The sequence below is a fragment of the Callorhinus ursinus genome, unplaced genomic scaffold (genome assembly GCF_003265705.2).
Source record: "Callorhinus ursinus isolate GAN/ISIS: 27379988/994484 unplaced genomic scaffold, GSC_fseal_2.0 scaffold183, whole genome shotgun sequence".
Classification (NCBI taxonomy): domain Eukaryota; kingdom Metazoa; phylum Chordata; class Mammalia; order Carnivora; family Otariidae; genus Callorhinus; species Callorhinus ursinus.
The window spans coordinates 41480-56823 of NW_027397245.1; positions in this window are offsets into that span (position 1 = coordinate 41480).

The following is a 15344-nucleotide window of genomic DNA, read 5'->3' on the forward strand; positions in this document are numbered from 1 at the left end:
GGAATTTTCTAAGAAATCAAAATCTGTAGAAAGGGGTGCAAAACATTTGGACAGGTAAGAGGTTGTGGTCTGAGGGTAGGACATTAGATGTCAAAGCTTCATAACTTAAGGTGTTGATGCTAATGCCTAGATTAAGGTTGTGTGTAACTGAAGTTGAAAAGAGGTGAAGGTTATTTGATAAGCAATTATAGAGGTCCTGGTTCTCACTTTGCTGCAAAAGTTATATGTATTAGGCAGGACTCTCTTGCTTTCAGGTTAACAGATTCTAACTCAAACATTGTTGAACAAATAAAAATTTATTATAATCATGCAGGGATATCTCATGAACCCAAGGACATTAATGCAACTGGGCTATAGGAAAGCCTGGAACAAGGGGCAGGAGGCATGTAGGGAAAACCACTAGGGCTATCAAGCCATCTTTGTGTTGCCCTTCCCTTTTCTCTCTTCCAACAACTTCATCTGCTCTGGAGAGTACAACAGCTGAAAATGGTTTGCCTCCATTTCTGAGATTGTACATCTGCTCCATTGAGTACACCACCCTATCTTGAAATTGAGTTTTTCAAATTCTTGGAAAAGGGAGTAATTGGAAGTTAGATGCTCACCATAATATTATATTGTACAAAATGTTTGCTATAAAGGATGCAGTGGTGATGAGAAGCATTTCTTCAGAAGAGAGAATGAGCAGATAACCCTCACATTGTCCTTCTTACCGTGGGTCTATGCTTATTATCTTGAAGAAACATCCTTCTAATTTCTAAGCTCTGATTTCAGTAAGAATTTTTATTATGTTATGTTAATCGCCATACATTACATCATTAGTTTTTGATGTAGTGTTCCATGATTCATTGTTTGCATATAACACCCAGTGCTCCATGCAGAACATGCCCTCTTTAACACTCATCACCAGGCTAACCCATCTTCCCCCCCTCCCCTCTAGAACCCTCCCCCTCCGATTTTCCCCCCTTATTCTTCCCCTCCTGCTATCTTCTTCTTTTTTTTAACATATAATGTATTATTTGTTTGATTTCAGAAAGAATTTGTCTCTCTATATTCCCAGCCCACTACCTTTTATATTTTTATGAGGGTGTTCTTGCAAAATAACTCAAAGGCAGAAAATTCACAAAATACGCTGGTGTCTACCAGGAAACTAAAATGAACATACTAAAGAATCTCGAAAAAGTTAGAATTGGTATTATAACTTTCTAGATCTTGTGTTTGTTTTTAGAATTCCTTTTGTAGTTCCCAATTATAACATCTCAACTACCTGGGAATTACAGGATGTTAGGAAGTCAATATTTCCTTTGAGTATTTACACAAAGATGGATTCTCAAGCAGGAAATTGTTTATATGCCATGTTAGAATGGGTGGTAAATTCAAATGGAATTGATAAGTCTTTTAAATAAAGAATCACTGTAAGTGCCTGCATTAATTATTACATATCATTGGTACCATTAAGGTGACTAAAACTTTGTTCTCACCAATGGATATGTAGGGAGCATTTTTTCTTTCCTAACTATCTCCTCATTAGTCAGTTCTCAGAGGAAGCAGAAGTAGTTCTGGATATGTTTTATGTGCAGGGGTTGGAAAGAAAAAGCTACTAAAATTGTGTTGAATATCTACTTTATAACAGTACTAAAAGTAGAGGATAAATTATTCACAAATTATTAATTTGCATCACTCTTGGGGGAGCTGCTATAAACTCATCAGCAAAATATGTGTTTATAGCATACAAAATGGCCCGTCAAGAGACCATCAGACATTTTGCCTTTGACTTCTGGGTTTCCTTTTTCACTTGAGTAGAATTTTCAGAATCCTGGCTCCTGAAGGGATTAGGACAAACTCCAGCAGTAAGCTGGCAAGTGTTGAAGGCTTTGCTGCTAGGGGGCAGCCAAGGTGATAAAAGGCTCTCTGAACAAGAAGGAGGAAAGGATTTTGTGGGTGCCACAAGAGGCAGCAGTCTACTTTTTTGCCACAGAGCACTCTACAGGAGCGAGGATCTTGGCTGGGTAAAAGCTGTTTGGCTATCTATGAGGTTTCAGCTCTTAACCTGGCTGTCCAGTACTTCACATAAAGTCAGCAGAGAGGTCCTTGGTGCTCAGTGATCTGAGAACACCTGAAGATCTGGTATGACATTCTCCATGAAATCATGTAACAAGAAGCAACAGTAATTTCAGAGGACTAAAGCCTAGGCCTTTCTCATGATTTCATGGATTTATACACAGCAGGTTTCATGTATAATCCAAACAAGAGAAGGAAAGCACTGAAGAATTGCTGTGGATGGACTTCTCTTTGACCTTGGCAACAAATGATATGGAATGGATTTGGTATATTAAAGATATATACATATACATATGTATATATAGGTAATAAAAATATATATTATAAAAATTTTCTTGTGTTCTGTGTGTTATATACTTAATAGCTAATAGATACATATTATATTAAATATTTACTACAATCCTACAAAGAAACTATACAGGTAAGGAAACCAAGGCTCAGACATAATTCATGATTTACCAAAGATTAAATATAAAGTGTCAAAGTGAGGACTGAACCTAAGATCTTTCTCTCCTCTTCTAAAAATATCTACATAAGCATAGAGAAATACATGTATAAATATATCCATAGAAAGATACATACATACAAACATACAAATATCTGTGATCTTTACATATGTGGGACTCTTCCCCTCTCTCCCTATAATTCTCTCTCATCTTTTCCTTTTATCTTTCTCAATATATGGCTTTCTTCTTCTCTATCCATATACAAGGGCAGATATCTCTGTTATTCTCTTAAGGCAAGTAAATAATTTTTGCTTAAAGGTAATCAACTGTCCAAAATTGCCCAGAACTGTCCTACTATTAGAAGTGAAGTCCCATGTCCTAGGAAATCCCTCAGTTCCAGGAAAATTAGGACAGTTGGTTACCTCTAGTCAACTTTTCCATTATTTTTCTCTTCCTGACATTTGATGATCTTGTATTTTTGGGCATGGCTTCACGAATGTTGCATTCCCCTGGCATATTTGTAACACAAGGTGATTATGTATGGGTCACCTCTACTTATAGTTTGAGGGTAACAATGAACAATTACAACAAAGAGCAGGGTGGAAATTTGGATTAGTCTCGGATATCTCTATTCTAAGAACATATTAACTTTTTGCTGCCACAGAATGTTCTTAAGTGATTAAGACTCTTCTTGGCTTCCATTCCCTTCACATATTGTCAATCTCCTAATGTCTCACTTTCCCTGCCTCCCCTTTTCTGTCTCTTTGCTCTCTCTCTCAGTTCTTCTCATACTTTTTTTATCTTCTTTTACAAAACTTTTCTTCCTCCAAGTCTGTCCCTTCAAAACTCAAAATTTTTGTCTCTTCATTATGCAGAAAAATTTATCCCTCCCCTAGAATCTTTACTTTCTATACTTAAACAGACTATGTATTTTTTCCCAAGACAATAAACACACCTGACTTCAATATGAATTATTCCACTCTCCCAAAAGACCAAAGCTTAGTAGTCCATGTTTATATTAAGTAGCATTTTCCTTCCCACCATATTTTGGAATCAATATATTGATTATAGAGGATATTTCTTGAGCCCAGTTGAAAAATATATTCCCAGGAGGAGAATGTAATTTCCTCACTTAATGAAGATGTAGATTTTCTCAGGAAACAGCTTTTACAGAACAAGATCTGTGTACTTGTCTACTCTTTTGCAGGTGTCCAACAATAGTAAGTGAAAGAGCATGAGGGCATTCTAGAACTCTACTACATTTCTAGAATGTACACTACAGCATCTCCCTTATGCCAAGGGGGAACCTTTTCTTACTTGTGAGTCATGCTAAAATCATATTAGATCAGGGAAGGAAAAAAATCATGTGAATCACCTTCTGCACTACTGCATCTTCTGACTGATGCCAAGCCAGTAGTTCATTGGAATGTTTTAAGATGCCAGGTTCAGAGCCAAACACAGAAGTACACTTTGAAATTCAAGGACATACCAGGTATATGTGTCTTTGTTTCCCTTCCCTTTCCTCTGTGGCATGCTCTCATGACCCATTTTTTATATTTTAATCCAGACTCAGTTACCCCGTTGCCTCCTTCCCAGGTATTATGATTCCTGGTATTTACTCCATTTCTGACCTCCCCTCATTCAGAACTTCACTTTTACTTCATGTATATGTAGCCTTGTTGACTTAATTATGTCCTTGCACAAATCTGACTTGGAATTGCATCTTGTCTTTAGATTTCCTTTGCTTTTGTCACTTTGAGCTCTCTATCCCATAAAGCATCATTGGCAGAGGGGCCTAAATCTTAAGTTGCAAGGCCCCTCACACGCAAGGGCTCCAGTAAGGACAGCCAATTCCTAAGAGTAGTACAGTATTTTGGAAAGAAGAAGTTAGGTTGCATTTCTACATAAGCATTTCTGACAAATTGTTTAAAGAAATCCCAAAAGAAAGGAATGTGGATATCTGAAACTCCAATAAATGCTTGCAGTTTTTTTTTCTCATTCAAAATGATTTTTATTTAATACCAAATTATGCACTTGTAATTTTGTTCTCTTTCTTAAAGAGATCCCCTTAAATTGTATAAGCTTCAGTATGGCAGCTGACAAGAGATCTTCAGGGACTTGCATCCCTAGAACAGACTGGGTTCCCTTTTATTTCAAGAGACTGTCACCAAACAGTATCAAAATATATGAATAAAGGTGAAATGTTAAGGAGAAATGATATTTGCACAGCTTCAAGTTTCTTCTCCCATAATATTTATTATTTACTTTGGTGGTTTTATCATATTTTTACACATTGACACTCCTCCCTCTAGGAGGTAGAACTTAATTATCTTCTCTTTAGTGTGGGTGCTGGACTTAGTGACTCATTTCTAATGAATTGATTAGAGAAAGGGGGAAATACTCATGTTAGAGTGAGACATCTGACAGATATCACCTTAACAATCAGGGTCAAGGTCATAAGTCATGTGCCCCCACCCCAGGAATGTGATGAGAAATGTACTTCACCTCTATAGTATTCTTTCCCCAAACGATTAACCTGGGAGGTTGGGGTGGGGGGTGACTGAGAAATGTCACAGATGAGATGAAATTAAAGAGATATGATGATGAAATAAAACCTAGTGTTATGGGTTGAAATGCATCCCCACAAAATTCATATGTTGAATTCCTAATCCTCAACACTTCAGAATGTGACCGTTTAGAAGATAGTCTTTAAAGAGGTAATTAAAATTAAATGAAGTAAGAGACAGGAAAATGGCAGCAGAGTAGGAGGATCCTAGGCCCACCTCATCACACAGATACAATTAGATAACTATCAAGTCATCCTCAGTACCCCAGAAATCAACCTGAAGAGTGGCAAAACAAACACCACAACTAGAGAGAGAGAAGAGGCCACACTAAAGAAGGTAAGAAGTGCGGAGATGTGATTCAGGGGAGAAAGAGATCATGGGTGCTATGGAGGGGAGGGAACTGTGATTGCAGGGGAGCATGTTTGAGAGAGAGGAGCACACGGGGGAAAGTACAAGGAGAATATATCCCCAAAGCCATTGGCTTGAAAAATTAGAGGAGCTGAATTTTGTGAGTTTTTGCAATCAGGGGGGTTTAAAGCCTGGAGTTTTAAAGGTCAGAGGGCTTGACTGGGATAGAGCCCTGAGGGCACTGTGCTGCTCTTGGAGAGAAGGCAAGCAAACAACCCGGGGGCAGACAGTGTGGAAACAGTGATCTGAAGATAGCCTGGGGCACACAGTGGGGAGATTATTTGCTATTTTCAGAGTGTGTCCCTGAGAGGCAGGGTTCACTTAGATAGTTCTCCAGAAGTAAAGGAGCTGGCCAGTGCCAATTCCTTCCCCCGCCCCTCAGCATAAACACAGAGCCACCTGTGGGAAGCAGCACACCCCCAACATTGGCTATCGAACTTGCTTATACCAAATCCCACTCCCCTGCACTCTGGTGGGACTGCCCTTCTCAGTAAAGCTTGCCTCTGTCCCAGCACATTGCCCCCCCATCAACAAACACCCCCCAGAAGGCCAGCACAAACCACTGCCCACACCACATTTCCTGACCACAGAGTTTTGCAGATCCTCAGTTTCGGTGAAGGTGGTGACAGGTCTCATTTAACAAGCAGAACAAAGCACACCTAGTTAAAACTTGCCACATTCTGGCCAAGGACCAAACACTGCCCATAGCAGGCAAGGAGAATTTCTGAAGATGACTAGCCTGATGCATAGAGCAGCCAAAACACAACAGCAGAGTGCACTCAGCATGCTGGAGACATTCCTTTAAGCACCAGTGCCCTGGGCATGACTCATAAGACCATTACTTTCAGGAGCAGGAAACATAACTGGCTTTTCTAACACAGAGAAGCAGACAGAGACTTAGAAAAAATGAGACACAAAGGAATTTGTCCCAAATGAAAAAACAAGATAAGGCCATGGCCAGAGAATGAAATAGATATAAGTAACATGCCTGATGAAGAATTTAAAGCAATGATCATAAGGATACTCACTGGGTTTGAGAAAAGAATGGGAAACATCAGTGAGACCCTTACCACAGAAATAAAAGAATTTAAAAAGAATCAAACAGGGGCACCTGGGTGGCTCAGTTGTTAGAGCATCTGATTCTTGATTTTGGTTCAGGTCATGATTTCTGGGTCCTGAGATTGAGCCCCACATTGGACTCCATGCTCAGTGTGGAGTCTGCTTGGGATTCTCTTTTCCCGTCTCTCTCTGCCCCTCCCTCTGTTTGCAGACTCTCACTCTCTCTCTCCAAAGTAAATAAATAAATAATCTTAAAAAAAAAGAATCAATCAGAGATGAAAGGTGTAATAAATGAGATTAGAAACATGCTTTATGCAATGAATAGCAGGCTTGAAAAGCAGAGGAATGGATTAGTGACTGCAGAAGACAAAGCAATGGAAAGCAATGAAGCTGAACAAAAGAGAAAGAATTACATAACACAGTAACAACATTCGTTTTACAGGAATCCCAGAAGAAGAAGAAGAAGAAAAAGAAGAGAGGAAAGGGAGCAGAAAATTTATTTGAAAAAATGATAGCTGAAAAATTCCCTAATCTGGGGAAGGAAACAGACAACTAGATCCAGTATGCACAGAAAACTCCCATTAAAATCAACAAAAGCAGCCCCACACCAAGACATACTGTAATTAAATTTGCAAAATGTAGTGATAAAGAAAAATTCTTAAAAGATTGCAAGTGAGGAGATGGAGAAACATTTACCATGCAAATGGATGTCAAAAGAAGCCAGAGTAGCAATACCTATATTGGACAAAATACACTTTAAAACAAAGACTGTAACAAGAGAGAAAAAGGGCAGTATAGAATAAAGGGGAAATCCAACAAGAGGATATAACAATTTTAAATATTTATGTACCCCACATGGGAGCACCAAAATACATAAAACAATAACAAACACAAAGGAAATAATTGGTAATAATATGATAATAGTAGGGAATTTTCATACCCTATTTACATAATGGACAGATCATCCAAACAGAAGATCAACAAGGAAACAACGGCACACTGGGGGATCAGATGGACTTAACAGATATATTCAGAACATTCCATCCTAAAACAGCAGAATCACATTATTTTCAAGTGCACATGGAACATTCTCCAAAATGGATCACTTGTTAGGCAACAAAACAGGCCTCAACAAATTCAAGAAGATTGAAGTCATACCATGCACATTTTCTGATAACACTACTATGAAACTAGAAGTCAACCACAAGAAAAGAGCTGGAAAAAACATAAATACATGAAGGTTAAATACCATGCTACTAAAAAATGAATAGGTCAACCAGGAAATCAAAGAAGAAATAAAAAAAAAAAAATACATGGAAACAAATGAAAATAAAAGCACAACAGTCCAAAACCTTTGGGATGCAGCAAAACTGGCCCTAAGAGGGATGTATATAGCAATACAGGCCTACCTGAAGGAGCAAGAAAAATCCCAAATAAACAACCTATCCTTACACCTAAAAGAGTTAGAACAATAAACAAAACCTAAAGCCAGCAGAAAGAAGGAAATAATAAAGATTAGAGCAGAAATAAATTATACAGAAGCTAAAAAAAATAATAATAATAGAACAGATCAATGAAACCAGGAGCTGGTTCTTTGAAGAGATTGACAAAATTGATAAACCTTTAGCGAGACTTATCAAGGAAGCAAAGAGAAAGGACCCAAATAAATAAAATTACAAGTGAGAGAGGAGAAAAACAACCAACACCACAGAAATACGAATAATTATAAGAGAATATTAGATCAAGTGGGATTTATTCCTGGGTTGCAAGGGTGGTTCAATATTAGCAAATCAATCAACATGATACATCACATTAATAAAAGAAAGGATAAATACCATATGATCATTTCAATAGGTGCAGAAAAAGCATTTGACAAAGTACAACATCCATTCATGATAAAAACTCTCAACAAAGTAGGTTTAGAGGGAACATACCTCAACATAGTAAAGACCATATATAAAAACCAATAGCCGATATCCTAAATGGGGAAAAACTGAGAGCTTTTCCTCTACAGTCAGGAACAAGACAGGGATGTCTACTCTCACTCTTTTTTTTAAAGATTTTATTTATTTATTTGAGAAAGACAGAGTGTAAGCAGGAGGGAGGGGCCAAAGGAGAGGCAAAGAGAGTCTTAAGCAGACTCCACACCAAGTGCAGAGCATCTCATGCTCTCACACCTGAGCCTGACACTTAACAGACTGTGCCACCCAGGAATCCCTCACCATTTTTATTTAACATAGTACTAGAAGTCCTAGACACAGGAATCAGACAATAGAAAAAATAAAAGGCATCCAAATCAGCAAGGAAGAATTAAAACTTTTACTACTTGCAGATGACATGATACTATATATAGAAAACCTGAGAAACCCCACCAAGAAACTGCTAGAACTGATAAACCAATTTAGTAAAGTCACAGGATATAAAATCAATGTACAGAAATCTGTTGCATTTCCATACACCAATAATGAAGCAGCAGAAAGAGAAATTAAGGAATCAATCCTATTTACAACTGCACCAAAAATGATAAGATGTCTAGGAATAAACCTAACTAAAGATGTGAAAGACCTGTACTCTGAAAACTATAGAATACTGATGAAAGAAATTCATGATGACACAAAGAAATGGAAAGACATACCACACTCATGGATTAGAAAAATAAATATTGTTTAAAATATGTATACTATCCAAAGCAATCTACACATTTAATGCAATCCCTATCAAAACACCAAGTACATTTTTCACAGAGCTAGAACAATCCTAAAATTTGTATGGAACCACAAAATATCCCCAGTAGCCAAATTATTCTTGAAAAACAAAAGCAAATCGAGAGGATTCATAATTCTGGATTTCAAGTTATATTACAAAGCTATAGTAATCAACATAGTATGGTATGGGCACAAAAATAGAAACATAGATTAATAAACTGGAACAGAAAACCCAGAAATGAACCCACAATAATATGGTCAATTAATCTTCAACAAAGCAGGAGAGAATATCCAATGGGAAAAAGACTGTCTTTTCAATAAATGGTGTTGGGAAAACTGAACAGCAACATGCAAATGAATGAAACTGGACTATTTTCTGACACCATACACAAAAATAAATTCAAAATAGATTACAGACCTAAATGTGAGACCTGAAACCATAAAAATCCTAGAGAACACAGGCAGTAACTTCTTTGACATTGGCTGTAGCAATTTCTTTCTAGATAGGTCTCCCGAGGGAAGGAAAACAGAAGCAAAAATAAACTACTGGGACTTCATCAAAATAAAAGCCTTCTGCATAATGAAGGAAACAAGCAACAAAACTAAAAGGCAATCTACGGAATGGGAGAAGATATTTGCAAATTACATATCCAATAAAGGGTTAGTATCTAAAATATATAAAGAACTTATAAAACTCAACACCCAAAAACTGAATAATCCAATTAAAAATAAGCAGAAGACATGAACAGACATTTTCTAAGACACACAGATGAGTAACAGACACATGAAAAGATGTTCAACATCACTTTTCATCAGGGAAATGCAAATCAAAGCTACAATGAGAGATATCACCTCACAGCTGTCGGAATGGTTAATATCAACAACACAAGAAATGACAGGTATTGGCAAGGATGTGGAGAAAGGGGAACCCTCCTGCACTGTTGGTGGGAATGCAAGCTGGTGCAGCCACTCTGGAAAACAGTACGGAGATTCCTCAAAAAGGTAAAAATAGAACTACCCTACAATCCAGCAATTTACCCAAAGAATAAAAAAATACTAAGTCAAAGGGATACATTCACCCTGATGTTTATAGCAGTATTATCTATAGTAGCCAAATTAGAGAAATAGCCCAAGTGTCCATCGATTGATGAACGGATAAAGAAGAGGTGGTACACACACACACACACACACACACACACACACACACACACACTGGACTATTACTCAGCAATAAAAAAGAATGAAATCTTGCCTTTTTCAACAACACAGGTGGAGCTAGAGAGTATCATGCTAAAATAAGCCAGTCGAAGAAAGACAAATACCATATTGTTTGACTCATATGTGGAATGTAAGAAACAAAACAAATGAGCCAAGGGGGAAAAAAAGAGAGAGAGAGAGAGAGAGACAAACCAAGAAACAGACTTTTAACAATACAGAACAAACCAATGGTTTCCAGAGGGGTGCTGGGTGGGGGTATGGGTGAAATAAGTGATGGGGATTAAGGAGCACACTTGTCCTAGTGAGCACAGGGTATTGTATGGAAGTATTGAATCACTATATTGTTCACTTGAAATTAATATTACACTGTATGTTAACTAACTGGAATTTAAATAAAAACTTCTTAAAAAGATTAAATGAGGTCATTGGGGTGGGTCTTAATCCAATATGACTGGTGTCCTTATGAAATGAGGAAATTAGGATACAGACACACAGAGGGAGGACCAGGTGAGGACACAGGGAGAAGATGACCATCTACAAATCAAGGAGAGAGGCCTCAGAAGAAATCAACCCTGTTTACACCTTGATCTTGGACTTCTTGCCTCCACAACTGTAAGAAAATAAAATATCTGCTGTTTAAGCCACTCCATCTATGGTACTTTGTTATGGTAGCCCTAGAAAATTAATACACAAAGTGTCTTGGATTGTATTTTGGAACCAAAAAGGTCATTAGTAGAAAAAGTTAGTTAATAGTACTCTGCACATGTTAATTTCTTAGTTTTGATAAACGTATCAGATATTAAGATGGAAGATGTTAACATTAGAAGACACTAAGTGAAGAGTGTTTGAGAGATCTTTCTAGCATCTTCAATTATTTTGCAAAGATATAATTATTTCAAAATAAGAATTTTTAAAAATCTAAGGACAGATTTTTTTCATTTTTTTAAAGATTTTATTTATTTGAGAGACAGAGTGTACAAACACATGTGCACCATGCACACGAGAGAGCAAGAGAGAAAGAGAGAGAGAGAAAAGCAGACTCCTTGCTGAGCAGGGAGCCAGACAGATGTGGGGCTCCATCCCAGGACCCTGAGATCATGACCTGAGCCGAAGGCAGATGCTTAACCGACTGAACCACCCACAGCCCCTCGTCTTAGGCATTTTTAAAAATCTTTGTCCTGGGACACCTGGGTAGCTAAATGTTTCTCTTGGACAAATATTTCCCCTTTTAGATTGCTACCAAGATGATGATGATGATGATGATGACGTTGGATATAGGTAGCCTCCAATCCAGGAGGCTCAAAAGGCATGTTGACCCTCAAGATGTGAACTCACCTTGTTTGAGGAAACTAACAATGGTTTCATAGCTCTGTTCTTACATAATGGCTTCCATTGTACTTTGGATAAGGAAAACCACCCCATATCCTTGACAGGGCATATAAGACTCTTCTAGACTAGACTCCTTGTCTGTTTCTCAAACCTCATCATGGGATAGGTTTGCTTTCTTGTTTCTGCATCAGAATACATGCTCAATAGATACATGTTAAACAAATAAATGAGAAATTCATAAGAGAATGTATTTGAACGCACAACTTAAATTTCTACCATCATCTAGTGAGATAGACATGTGACAGATAATTAAGTACAACATTCTGAGTGCTAGGAGAGGCGTGTGGTGAGAGTCAAAGGTGAGGTTTAACTGCAGAGATCAGGCAAAGAATGAAGAATTTATGACTTTGCATCTGAGTTTGAAGGACATTTAGGAATTCACGTTTCATGCAAAGGGAAGGATAACATTTCAGACTAAGGAAGCAGCACACACAGATGTGCAGAGATGTAAGATAAACCAAGACTTCTAGAGAACTCTGAGCCTTTGCCCTTGTTTGCTGTGAGCTAATCACATATCATTTGCAGGCTGACTCAGCATACTGTCTTGAACCTGCTGTTACTTGAACACAATGTCTGTGTGTGTAAACTATAGTCTTCATACATAGCTCTGGACATTCAGAATCTTAAAGGATACTTTAGTTTTACATATAAAAAATAATTTGTGTTTGTAATAACAGTAAATTGTAGCTGTTATTTATCAATATCAACTCTTAAATTCAGGTGACATTTATCTTTTACCAGAAATAGGATTGTATAAATCTATAGTCATAACTGTATATAAATAAAACAAAACTCTATATTTTGGAACTTGAACTCTAGGAGGAGAGATGGATAAAAAGTCTGATGTATTTAACTGAGATCACGCTTATAAGATTTTTTGCTAAGGCATGAAGAGAGAACATTTAGATAGTGCATTACTTAAAAAAAAAAAGGATATCTAAAAAGATTTAAAAATATCTGCTAGAGGGCATTCATGAGGCTCAGTAGGAACCCTGAACTCATGTTACAGGAGGAAAAAGAAGTAAAAGTTGTTTTATATCTCCATTCTTAAATAGAGCAAGTGTCATTAATTGCAATAATTTAAATGTCCAATCTGACAGATATGTTCCAGGAAAAGCTTGTATGTCTTAAATGTTTCAGAAATTTCTCTGGTCCTGGGTTGATAGCCACTCATCTCCATGAATAATTTTACTCTTCACGGAGTATGAATTCTGGACATTAGTAATCTTAGTGAGGACTTAGATAACGCTCTTTTGTAGAAATCCTTCCATAAGATGCCTTACAAGCATACATTATATATGACCTTAGCCCCATGATGTAGATAGAGAACAAATCAATATTGAGTTCATTTAAGAAGTAGACTCTGAGGAATTAATTTGGAACCTGTAATATGCAGGCTGAAGAAACCCAGATCTGGGGAGCATAGTGTCATGCAAGGAGCGAGCCCTTTGTTATCAGGCTGACCTGATTGTCAATCAAAACTCTACCACAGATACACTGTAAGACCTTGGGAGTGCTGCAGCTTCCTTGTTTATCAAATTAATACTATAATTCCTATATTATAGAGTTGGTGTAAAGACTAAATGATCTTAAAAATGTGCGGCAAATTACATCTTTAAATATTTAGCAGCCGTTATCCCCCCGCCCCTAGTATTTTATTTTATCCATTGTCTTTCTATTGCAGAGAACTAGGACATTGCACTTTTAACGAGTCAGAGAAGAATGACAGGGTAGAACATGATGAAGACCCAAATACAGCCTCCCATCAGAGGGGATGTCAGCCGTGGGAGAATGCAGATGTTAGAAAAAGGAGAATTTGTTCCACTGAAGTTAGAGAAGGTCCTCTTTATGGGGAAGAGAGAAAAGGGCCAGGAAGCAAAGAGTGATAATCCCCAGGGTGTTTGTTAAGGGAATCCTGTGTCCTCCCCCTTGACTAGCTTCCCCGGTGCGGCTCTGGGAGGAGGAGTGATAGAGCCAGAGGGAGGTGCCAAGGGCCCTCCGTAGAGGGAACAGAGGAGGGAGCCCAGAGCGGGACGACAGAGCCCAGGAGTGGGCAGAAGGGCAACTCTAGGTGAGGCAGTGTCAGAGTAACTCGGGGTACACTGTCACAGCCTGAGGGACATGTGAGAGAAGACAGGTGGCTGCTCAACAGCAGACTCAGTCCATACAAGGGGGACTGACTAAACAAGTAAATATTTCAGGATATTGAGAGCCGGGTTCCTCACTGTTTGAGAGAGGAGTTACAAAAGTGAAAAGAGAGAAACTAGAATCAATTCTAGTGTGTAGAATAGGACATCAAAGTATCTGTGTGAGCACCCAGTTTTCAATCTAAATAGAAATAAAAATAAATTGAGCAGTGGGCCTGGGAGTAGCTGTACCCCAACCATGATGAGCACACTCACTGCCCAGGTCTCAGTTTCCGGGCAGCAAGAACTTGTATGATTCTTCAAGGATACCAGATCCCGCAGTCCTGAGGCAACCGATTGCCTCAAAGATGTGGGGAAGTTGCTGCAAAGACTCACGTGTGCACACTGCCCAAGTCCACGCCCAGCAGTGACGTTACAGGTATGCAGATTCTGCCACTTCCTACTTCCAAATCTCATGGCAGTAACTCTCAATGATGGAATGCAAACTAGAAAGGACTGGCAATAAATTCCAAGAAATGTACTTCTCAGACTTTCATACCAGTCCCTGAAACACACACAAGAGAATAAAAGCAAGTGGAGAACATTCCTGGTGTGAAATAGAAAATAAATGTGTGCAGACATGCATGCATGTGTGACTGATACATAATTGCTTGTGTTTGCATTTTGGCTTTGGCTTCCAGGACATTCAGAAATTTCCTCTCTTTTGTTTGTTAATCTTATTTCTTATATTCTATGATTATTAATAAAACTGACTGTGCTTTGAAGGGCAGAAGAATTTGTAGTCTTTAAATTATTTTATAACTAAAAGGCTATCTTTGTGATCTTCTATCCTTGTTTGTCAGTATTTAAAATTCTCATCTGTAAAATGCAAAGTTTCGATTTCAGGTATAGTTCCGTGGTTAGCCTGCATTGACAAACTCCAGTATATGCTAAAGAAAATCATTCCCTTTTTGAGGCAAGTCCTGATACCCATCTCTGAAGTCAATAATATAAAAACATAAATAGGAAATTAAATGCCTAATAAAATATTTATGACATTTGAATAGAGTTTATATTACCCTTATTCTGAAGTTGTGTTTGATTTTGGCTTATAATTAAAGTATTTTATGAGTAAGAAGTAATAGGATTTGGTTGTGAAAATAATCTTTCCATTGTTGAAATGTTACCCTTTTATATTTGGAATTTTCTTGATAACTAATATACAATATGATATTTATGATAAAAAATGATTCCCTTTATATGGTAACCAAAAGTATAAAGTGATTGGGAATTCACTTACCAAGAATGTGTAAGACCTATATGAAGACAATTTTAACATGCCACTGGTCATAAGGAAAAGTTAATTGG